This window comes from Elephas maximus, chromosome 3 (genome assembly GCF_024166365.1).
Source record: "Elephas maximus indicus isolate mEleMax1 chromosome 3, mEleMax1 primary haplotype, whole genome shotgun sequence".
Lineage (NCBI taxonomy): Eukaryota > Metazoa > Chordata > Mammalia > Proboscidea > Elephantidae > Elephas > Elephas maximus.
The window spans coordinates 19854793-19866845 of NC_064821.1; positions in this window are offsets into that span (position 1 = coordinate 19854793).

Consider the following 12053-nt stretch of genomic DNA (forward strand, 5'->3'; position numbering starts at 1 on the left):
GCCCAACCATGCTAGTAGCTAAATTCTACCAAATCTTTTAACCTTATTTTAAATATCTTTCACTTACAAGCCATCTAACCTGTCCCTCAGGTTAGGTCTTTTCATTTACAGACTCTCAGATGTCCAGGATTTTCATTATTTAAAATTGTCTTCATGCTAGACTGTGGTACCTATGGGCAGGTAATATGGACCTCTTTCTTTATCATCCCTTTTTAGCCTGACATGCTGCTTGCTCCTTGAAGGCTGTCCAGGAAAAAGTTAACCCACCAGGCCTGGGTTGCTAAACGCACTAAATTCTGAAGAAAGGCTTGTCTTCGGGGGTGGTGTCCGGTTTGCTCCTGGGAGGTGAGCTCTGAGCCCTTGGAATATTCCGATGAGTGTTTTTGTATGCCTGAAACCTCTTTCCATGCTGTATTAGTTTACCAAGATAGTTTATGCTAAAACGTGATTTATGGTGAAGGCCTGTTTTTGCTTTTCGGGGATCCAGGTAGTGTAGATTAGTCACGTGAGGACTGCATGCTTATGTGACTGACCACCCGATTAAAACCCTGAACACCAAGGCCTAGGTATCCTTTCCTGGTTGGCAACACTTCTCGTGTATTCTCACACATTGTTCAGAGAACTAAACTAAATCCGAGCAATTCTACTGGGAGAGGACCCCTAGCTACCCCAGGATACACACTTGTTACCCCCAGATTTTGCTCCATGTACGTTTTCCCTTTATTAATTTTAATCTGTATCCTTTTGCTATAATAAACCTTACCCATGAGTACAGTAGCTTTTCTGGGTCCTGTGAGTTGTTTTCATAAATTGTTGAGCATGAGAGTGGTCTTGGGTACTGCTGACACAAGAGCACACAGAGAACATTTTATACTGACAATCAGTGATTGTGTCTAATTTAGAGTAGCACTAATCCCTAGTATTTCCTATGATGATGGACATGTTCTATTTCTACACTGAAGACACAATAACCACTAGCCCCATGTAGCGAATTGGGCACTGAAAGGTGTCTATTGCAAGTAAAGAACTGAAATTAAAATTGGAATTAATTTTAATAGTCACATATGGTACTGGTTATAATAGTAGACAACACAACTCTACTCAGCAGAACCCTAAGTTTGTTTTTGAAGTTAGGTGCCGTTGAGTTGGTTCTGACCCATAGTGACACTGTGTTTCACAGAATGAAACACTGGCCTGTCTTTTGCCATATTCACAATCGCTGTTATGCTTGAGCCCATTGTTGCAGCCACTGTGTCAGTCAATCTCTTCCAGGGTCTTCCTCTTTTTCGCTGACCCTCTGCTTTACCAAGCATGATGTCCTTCTCCAAGGACTGATCCCTCCTGATAACATGTCCAAAATATGTGAGACTTTAATCTCACCATTCTTGCTTCTAAGGAGCATCCTGGTTGTACTTCTGCCAAGACAGATTTGTTTATTCTTCTGGCAGTCCATGGTGTATTCAGTATTCTTCATCAACACTACAACTCAAAGGTGTCAGTTCTTCTTCAGTCTTCCTTAGTCATCGTCCAGCTTTCGCATGCATATGAGGTGTTTGAAAACACCATGGCTTGGGTCAGGCACACCTTAGTCTTCAAGGTGACATTTTTGCTTTTTAACACTTCCAAGAGGTCTTTTACAGCAAATTTGCCCAATGCAATGCGACTTGATTTCTTGACTACCGCTTCCACGGGTGTTGATTATGGATCCAAGTAAAATGAAATCCTCGACAACTTTGAACTTTTCTCAGTTCATCATGATGTTGCTTATTGGTCCAGTTGTGAGGATTTTTGTTTTCTTTATGTTGAGGTGAAATCCATACTGAAGCCTGAGTTCTTTCATCTTCATTAGTAAGTGCTTCAAATCCTTTTCACTTTGAACAAGCAAGGTTGTGTCATCCGCATAATGCAGGTTGTTAATGAGTCTTCCTCCAATCCTGATGCCACATTCTTCATATAGTCCAGCACCATTAGGTGCTCAGCATACAGATCGAATAAGTATGGTGAAAAGATACAACCCTCTAGTACACTTTTCCTGACTTTAAACCACACAGTATCCCCTTGTTCTGTTTGAGTAACTGCCTCTTGATCATGCACAGGCTCCTCAAGAGCACAATTAATTGTTCTGGAATTCTTGTTCTTTACAACATTATCCATAAATTGTTATGATCCACACAGTCGAATGTCTTTCCATAGTCAATAATTGAACATCTTTCTGGTATTCTCTGCTTTCAGCCAGGATCCATTTTATATCAGCAATGATATCCCTGGTTCCATGTCCTCTTCTGAATCTGGCTTGAATTTCTGGCAGTTCCCCGTTGGTATACTGCTGCAGCTGCTTCACCTTTTTTAGTCTGGAAGCTCATCTGAAACCTGTCCACCATGGGTGACCCTGCTGGTATTTGCGGCACAGCTCCCAGCATCACAGCAACACGGAAGCCCCAACAGTACAACAAACTGACAGACACATGGGGGAGAACCCTAAGTGAAGAACATAAAAAAGGGCATTAACATTGTCATCATCACAAACCAGAGCTTCACAGGCTTTTGCTCTTTGAGGCCTTTCATACGGGCAACACTATGGATAGAAGTCAGTGTAACACCGTGTTCAATTTGGTTGCATCTACATGATTTAACTTTTTATAAGTTGATGAGAAGAGCAATCAGCTCTGTTATCTTTAAGTGGATTTCACTGATTCTGATAATTTCAGTGAAAAAAATTTAACACGAATGTGATGGGAAGTAACTGAGATGGGAGAAGGGGCATTCTCTGACAAAGTGGCTCTTTGTGATAAGACCCGAATCATGAGAGGGCAACCGTGGAATTCCTAGGGAAAGAAAATCAGTCAGAGGAACTATGTACTGCAAAGACCATGTTGTGTTGTTGTTAGTTCCTGTTGAGTTGATTGCAACTCATGGTGACCCTGTGTGTTAGAGTAGAACTGCACCGTAGGGCTTCTTGACTGCAAACAGAAGCAGATTGCCAGGTCTTTCTTCTACTGATGGGTTTGAACCATCAGCCTTTTATGTTAACAGTCTAGTGCAAATCATTTGTGCCAAAGGCCATGTGGGAGGAATGTGATTGCCATTTCTGAGGAATTAAGAAGAAAATGTGACAAGAGCTTTTTATTTCAGAGTTGTATACTTCCTCAAAGAATATATATGGATGGCAGATGAGCTTACATAAATATCCTTAATGTTGTTTATCATTAACCAACCCGTTTCTGTCAAGTGGATTCCAACTCATAGTGACCCTACAGGACAGAGCAGAACTGCCTCATAGGGTTTCCAAGGCCGTAAGTCTTTATGGAAGCAGATTGTTGTAGCTTTCGCCTGTGGAACAGCTGGTGGGTTTGAACCGCCAGCCTTTCAGTTAGCAGCCATGTGGTTAACCACCGAGCCACTAGGGCTCCTTGTTAATCATTAGGGAAGTGGAAATGCAAACCATGGCGAGATACCACTGAAAAAACAAAACAAAACAAAAACATTGCCATCAAGTTGATTCCAACTCGTAGTGATCCCATAGGGCAGAGCAGAACTGCCCTGTAGGGTTTCCAAGGAACGGCTGGTAGATTTGAACTGCCAGGCTTTTGGTTAACAGCTGAGCTCTTAACCACTGTACCACCAGGGCTCTGAGATACTTCTACCACCCATTAATATGACTAAAGAAAGAATGGAGACTCCCAAGTGCTGGTGAGGATGTAGAGCAACAGCAACTTTTTTTTTTTTTTTTTTTAACTTTTATTGAGCTTCAAGTGAACGTTTACAAATCAAGTCAGACTGTCCCATATAAGTTTATATACATCTTACTCTGTACTCCCACTTGCTCTCCCCCTAATGAGTCAGCCCTTCCAGTCTCTCCTTTCGTGACAATTTTGCCAGCTTCCAACTCTCTCTATCCTCCCATCCCCCCTCCAGACAGGAGATGCCAACACAGTCTCAAGTGTCCATCTGATATAATTAGCTCACTCTTCATCAGCATCTCTCTCCTACCCACTGTCCAGTCCCTTTCATGTCTGATGAGTTGTCTTCGGGGATGGTTCCTGTCCTGTGCCAACAGAAGGTTTGGGGACCATGACTGCCGGGATTCCTCTAGTCTCAGTCAGACCATTAAGTATGGTCTTTTTATGAGAATTTGGGGTCTGTATCCCACTGATCTCCTGCTCCCTCAGGGGTTCTCTGTTGTGTTCCCTGTCAGGGCAGTCATCGATTGTGGCTGGGCACCAACTAGTTCTTCTGGTCTCAGGATGATGTAGGTCTCTGGTTCATGCGGCCCTTTCTGTCTCTTGGGCTCTTAGTTGTTGTGTGACCTTGGTGTTCTTCATTCTCCTTGAGCAACAGCAACTTTTATTCACTGATTGGAATGCAAAATGGTGCAGCCACTTTGGAAACTGGTTGGCCATTTCTTGTGAAAATGCATTTATCAGACCACAGAGTGGTCCCACGCCTAGGTCAACACACAGGTGAAAATTTGCATTTACACGAAACCCTGCATGATGTTTTTATAGTAGCTTTATTCATCATTGCCCAAACCTGGAAACAACCAAGATGTTCTTCAACAGGTGGATGAATTAACAAACTTTCTTACATCACTACAATGGAATGCCACTCAGCAATAAACAACTCACTATGTTGTGTGTCCAGAGTGGGAAACAAACTGACAAATGAACCTAACTCTATTACAAATGCATGACATAATCTCCCTGACAGTGTTGATGAAAAAAGGAGCTGACCTAAAAAACTTTGGGGATTGTGTTTTTTTTCTAGAAGCTGTAAGTCTATAGGGTTGCTATGAGTCAGAAGTGACTGGATGGCAATGGGTTTTTTGGTAAGGCTAATACAAAAAGGTTTTTTTTTTTAATACAAAAAGAACTGCAAAGCAATATTGCTTTAGTTGATAAATGTGTTTCTCAGAGAGGTATTGGTTAGCACTTCTGAAGCTACATGTTTAGTAGGGTTGAACAAATATATAAATTGCAAGTAATGGGAACCAAGTTTTTTATCTTATCAGATAAAGAGCATTATAATTAGCAAGGGGGGAAGACTATAAATCAGAAGGGATAAAGGGGGATATTTTATAATCAAAGAATTCAACAAGAAGATGTAATAATCTGGAATGTGTATACACCTAGCAACAATATATATGAAGGAAAAACTGGTAGACGAAATAGAAATTCACAAGAAAATGAAAGTCTGCAAGCAAATAGAAGATCTGAATAACACCATCAGCCATCTTGACCTAATTAACATTTACTGGATACTCCAACAAAGGCAGAGGACACATTATTTCTAAGTCCTCATTAAACATTCGGCAAGATAGACCAGACACTGGGTTAGCAGTTCCAGAGTGCGTGCCAGGCCAGCAGTTGAAGCTGCAGTTGCTGGGCTGAGCAGCAATAGTGGCTGCCATGCCACCTGGTGTGCGGAGCTACTGCAGGACCTGGAGAAGGTGGGAGCCCAGCTAGGGTTCCTGTGTTAGTGTGGACAGACAAGGGGCTGTTCATGCTGGAGCTTTATCCAGTATCACTGTGCCCCATGATGAACTGGGAGCTGCCTCACTAACTCCTCAGGGAAACAGCCTGGGAAATGGTCATTGCAGTAGCAGAAGCCTTCAAATTAGACCTTCTCTTGACCCAGCAGTTCCCCTTGTAGAATCGTCCTATGGAAAACCCAAGGGCACCATGATGGTACCTGCTGATAGTAGTGATAAATAGTGGAAACCATGAAATTTGGTGTCCACCAGAAAGGGAATTCAATAAATCCTTGACCATACATCAGAACATTGAACTGCCACTAAATATTATTTCCAGAAAAGTGTGAACCACAGGAGACGCAGTCTTAAAGGCAGGGCATAAAATAGTGTGTCCATGATCATGATAGTTTGTCACACATTTACATATATGTGTTTTACATTTTATAAGTGCTGACAAACCAGCCTCTAGAGACGGTCCATCCTAGAACACTTACAGGGATTCTCCTTTGAAGGTAAGATTGTGAATGATTTCTCATTTTGCTTCTCCCTAATTTTCAATTTTTTTACACTCATTATTCATTGCTTATAAAAATCTTAACCTCATTTTTAAAATTTAAAAACATTAATTCATGTTTGAAATGTATAGTTATACGAGGTTAAAATGCATTGTCTTATAATCAGTAGCACAATTTAAGTACAGAGCAGTAGAGCTTTTCCCTCCAAGACCTTCCTCATATTGCCCCTTTTTTTGTCAAACCTTCCCGTCTGTGAATCCCTGGCAACTGTTCCTATATATATGATTCACTGTGTAGGCCTTTTTTTTTTTTTTAAAGAAATTCTGGCTGCTTTCACTTAGCATAATACATTTAAGAGTCACCCATATTGATGAATGCATCAATAGTTTATTCCTTTTTATTGTTGTGTAGTATCCCATCGTATAGGCATGCCACAGTTTGTGTATTCATGCTTTGGAGGACATTGGGTTTCCAGCTGTTACAAATGAAGCTGAAATAAACTTTCTTCACAGTTTTTTATGTGAACATAAAGTTTTTGTTTTTCTTGTATATATCCTTGGGAGTAGGATAGCTGTCTTATGGTAGGTGTATGTTTAACTTTGTAAGAAACTGTCAATCTGTTTTCTTTAATGAGGCTGTGCCATTTTATGTTCCCACCAGCGATGTATAATTCCATTTGCTGGTGGGATCTAGAGAGACTGCTTACCTAGCACAGTTCTTTTTGCCACTAGCATCAGGGAAAGATGTTGAGGTTGGTGGCTCATCTAATAGGCAGCCCCACATTTGCTGAGGGAAGGATGTGGCCTGTAGCAATCTCGATTAGACCACAGACCACATGTATAGGGCTCCTTTCTATGCCTTCACTGTCAGCCTCATCTGAGCCTAACCGAGTGTTTTGTGGAAGGAACATAGTATCTCTCAGGTCTCAGTCAGAGAAAGTGGCCATCGCTTCTCATCACAATTCCTGAGGTGCCAGCCTTTACTGTTTCTGGTTTGGAATCTGGTGTCGAAGCACATATCTGAGCTAACGGGTCAGTTGGTAGTCCTCTTACCACTCACTTCTTCCACACCCATGGCTGAAGTAACTTTTCTCTATGTAGCAGGCAGAGTCCAGATGTCAACCTGTGAGAGGAGGAGGGTCCAGAGGTGGTAATCCAGGGTCAAAGGTCACTAGTTCTTTGTCAGTTCCTGGTTGTTCCAGCCTCAGTGGGCATTAAAGAGCAGCAGCCCCTCCTCTAAGGGGCTCTTTTTGCCTGTACCTGCCCAGCCTGCAGCTCATCAGGAACAGCTGGTATTAGGGATGCTACCTTGGGCTTGGTTCCCGAAGATGAAGTGGGTTGGTTAATGCAGGTGGTGACTTTTGATCTGCTGGGCTTCATTTTCCCAAAGCCTTCAAAGCAACATTTGTGCCCTTTCTGCAGAAGGAAAAAACATTTTCACCTTGGTGTCAAGGAGACACTAGCCCCAGCCTTGTCCTGTCCTCTTTGTCCTGGTGATTCTGACACATAGTTTATTGACATTTGATAAATTATATTCAGATGGAAAGATAAACATTTTCAGGATATTAGGAACCCCTTCTAATGTAAATAAATCCATGAGTGAAATGAAGAGAAATACAAATTTACCACAAAGAAAAGGTCTGCTCACCTCTGTTTTCGTGTCATCTCCACCTCACCTATTTTAAAAAAAAAATTTAGAGCCCTGAAAATCCTTCACAGCTTTAAAATTTGGGAGCCTTTAAGAATAAAGACAGAGTAGAACTGCCCCATGGAGTTTCCAAGGAACACCTGGTAGATTCGAACTGCCAACCTTTTGGTTAGCAGCTGTAGGTAGCGCTTAACCACTATGCCATCAGGGTTTCCTGTAGGGTCACTATGAGTTGGAATCGACTTGACGGCAACGGGTTTGGTTTTTAAGAAGAAAGACCATACAGGCTTTTTTATTTTATGGGCATTAGTTGGATTTGAGTTTACTATAAACAAGATGAGTTTTGACAGATGGAATTTCTCCCATTAGTTTATTGTGAATTTCTTATCTAAAGAAAATTGGTAGTTCCAGTAAAAGGAGCACCCATAACCCTTGATCTTGGCTCACCAACTGTTAAGATCTTGCCTCATCTATCCATATATAAAAATATATTATTGCAAGGAATTGTACAATGCTTAATTGCAGACGTTTTCTTCACCCTTGAATCTTCAGCATGCACCTCCTCAGAAGGACAATCTCCTACCCGCCCCAAAAAACTGAAACCCTGAATTTTCTATTGTCCCACATTAGGAAAGAAAATCTCTCCAGTTGTACAGAAGTATCCATATAGTTGTCAGGTTTTTTGAAGCTGGAATCCAAACAAGATTTGGACGTTGCCTTTCTATTTTTTGATCTCTTTCATCTGCTTTAAATGCTACATTCACCTGCAGTTTTTTTTCTTTTTGTTGTTATAAAACCATGTATAAACAATGTTTGCCAAGTGAACATTTTTCATGTGTGTAATTCAGTGATAACAGTTGTATCAATCATGTTGGACAAACATCACCAATATCCATCCATTGCCAAAGTTTCCATCACCAGAAAAATAACTCAGTGCTTCCTAAACAGTGACACCTTCCCCTCTTCCTCTTTGATCTCTACACTTAGCCTGTTCTAGTTATTTCATCTAAGTGAGATCATACAGTATTTGTCCTTTTGTGATTGACTTTATTCAGCACAATGTTTTTCAGGTTCATCCATGTTGTAGGGTGTGTCAGGTCTTCATTTCTCTTTATGGCTGAGTAGTATTCCAAGGTACGTATGTACCCCATTTTGTTTAATCATTCATCCACTGAGGAACATTTCGGTTGTTTCCACCTTGTGGTTATTGTGAATAGTGTTGTAAGGAACATTGGTGTACCTGTGTTTGTGTTGCTGCTTTCAAATCTCTTGAGTATATACCTGGGTAGTTCTATGTTTAACTCTTTGAGGAACTGTCAGACTGTTTTCACAGTACCTCTGCCATTTCACATTGCCACCAGCAGTAGAAGAGGGTTCCAATTTCTCCTTACTGTCACTAACATTTCTTGTTTTCCATTTTTATAATCTTAGCGATCCTAGTGGGGGTAAAGTGATATCTCACTGTTTTGTTTTTTCAGGTTTTTCCTTTTCCTATTTTTTGAAATTATTATTTAAAAATATATATAACATTTGCCATTTCATCATTTTTGTTTTTCGCAACCCTATGTACAACAGAACAAAACACTGCCCTGTCCTGCACCATCCTCACAAACATTGCTGTGTTTGAGTCCCATTATTGCAGTCATTGTGTCAGTCCATCTCAGCAAGCAATGTTGTGTCATCTGCATATCACAGGTTGATAATGAGTCTTCCTCCAATCCTAATGCTGCGTTCTACATATAGTCCAGCTTCTTGGATTATTTGCTCAGCATACTCTACTCATCGAATAAGTATGGTGAAAGGATACAACCCTCACACACATAACATCTTTCCTGATTTTAAACCCTGCTATCCTCTTGTTCTGTTTGAAGAACTGCTTATTGGTCTATGTACAGGTTCCCTATGAGCACAATTAAGTGCTCTAGAATTCCCATTCTTCCCAATGTTATCCATAATTTGTTATGACTCACACAGTCAAATGCCTTTGCACAGTCAGTAAAACACAGATAAACATCTTTCTGGTATTCTCTGTTTTCAGCCAAGATCCATCTGACAGCAGTAAGATCCTTCATTCCACATCCTCTTCTGAATCCAGCTTAAATTTCTGGCAGTTCCCTCTCAGTGTACTGCTGCAACCATTTTTGAATTATCTTCAGCAAAAATTTACTTGTGTGTGATATTAATAATATTGTTTGATAATTTTCTGCATTCTATTAGATCACTTTTCTTTGAAATGGGCACAAATATGGATCTCCTCCAGTCGGTTGGCCAGGTAGCTGTCTTCCAAATTTCATGACATAGATGAGTGAGCACCTCCAGCCTGCATCCATTTGTTGAAACATCTCAGTTGGTATTCTGTCAATTCCTGGAGCCTTGTTTTTCACCAATACCTTCAGTGCACCTTGGACTTCTTCCTTCAGTACTATCTGTTCTTGACTATATGCTACCTCCTGAAATGGCTGAATGTCAACCAATTCTTTTTGCTGCAGTGACTTTGTGTATTCCTTCCATCTTCTTTTGATGCTTCTTGCGCCTTTCAATATTTTGTCCATAGAATCCTTCAGTGTTGCAACTTGAGGCTTAAATTTTTTCTTCAGTTTTTTCAGCTTGAGAAATGCTGAGCATGTTCTTCCCTTTTGGTTTTGTAACTCCAGGTCTTTGTACATTTCATTGTAATACTTTGTCATTTTGAGCTGCCCTTTGAAATCATCTGTTCAGCTCTTTCACTTCATCATTTCTTCCATTTGCTTTAGCTACTCTGCATTCAAGAGCAAGTTTCAGAGTCCCTTCTGTCATCCATGTTGGTCTTTTCTTTCCTGTCTTTTTAATGACCTTTTGTTTTTTCAGGTATGATGTCCTTGATGTCATCCCACAATTTGTCTGGTCTTCAGTCATTAGTGCTCAGTGCGTCAAATCCATTCTTGAGGTGCTCTCCAAATTCAGGTGAGACAGCCTCAAGGTTGTATTTTGGCTCTCGTGGACTTGTTCTCATTTTCTTCAGCTTCAACCTGAACTTGCATATGAGCAATTGATGGTCTGTTCCACATTCAGCCCTGGACTTTGTTATGATCGATGATATTGAGCTTCTCTATCATCTCTTTCCACAGACATAGTTACCTTGATTCCTGTGTGTTCGATCTGGTGAGGTCCACGTGCGTAGTTTGTGTTTATGGTCTATGTGTCTATCATTTTACCAGTACCTGACTGTTTTGATTGCTGTAGTTCTGCAGTACATTTTGATCAGTAAGTGTGAGTCCTCCTACTTGGTTCTTCAGAATTGCTCTAATGGCTTCTTGCCATCCCATATAAAATTGAGGATTGGTTTTTCTGTTTCTCCAAGGAAGGCTGATGGAATTTTGATTGGACTGCATTGAATCCAAAGATTGCTTTAAATAATATTGTCATCTTAACAACATTAAATCTGCCACACACAGAGTGTGTTTGCATTTATTTATATTTTATTTAATCTCTTTCAGCAGAGTTTTGTAATTTTCCTTGTATAAATCTTTCACCTGCAAAACCCGTTGCCGTCAAGTTGATTCCGAGTCATAGCGACCCTATAGGACAGAGTAGAACTGCCACATAGGGTTTCCAAGGAGCACCTGGTGGGTTTGAATTGCCGACCTTTTGGTTATCAGTCTTAGCATTTAACCACTATGCCACCAGTATTTCCCTAAGTCTTTCACATCCCTCGTTAAATTTATTCCTAGGTATTTTATTCTTTTAGATGGTACTGTAAATGGAATTGTTAATTTCCTTTTCACATTGTTCACTGCTGTTGTATAGAAACCCAACTGATTTTTGAGTGATGACCTTGTACACAAAAACTTCCTGAATTCCTCTTTTAGCTCTAGAGGCCTTCTTTTGGATTTTCTATACGTAGGATTTCCTGTATATATAGATTTCGTATATATAGGAAAATCCTATGTATATCTTCTCCCTTCCCAATTTGGATCCTTTTTACTTTTTTTTTCTTGCCTTATTGTTCTCTCTGGATTTCTACTATAATATGGAATGACAGTGGTGAGAGCAGACACTTTTGTCTTGTTTCCCGTCTTAAGGTGAAAGCTCTCAATTTTCTCCATTGAATATGATGTTTGCTGTGGGTTTTTCATAAATACCCTTAATTATATTGATGAATTCCCCTTCTAACTTGTCCAGTGTTTTTATCAAGAAGCGGCATCATATTGTTGGCAATCATGTACTAAGAGGAAGCAATATGAGGAACCACCAGCAGATGGGTGCTAATGGGGCAGTAAAATGGGGAAGGACATGGGGCTGGGGGCTGGATGGTGGATAAAAAGTCCTAAGGCTATCATCGAATGGGGACCAAGGGTTCTTTTCATCTGTTTTCATAGTAGTTTTGTTTTTAATAATACTGACTCTTGAATATTGGAGATGGGTTGTCTGGTAAAATGTTA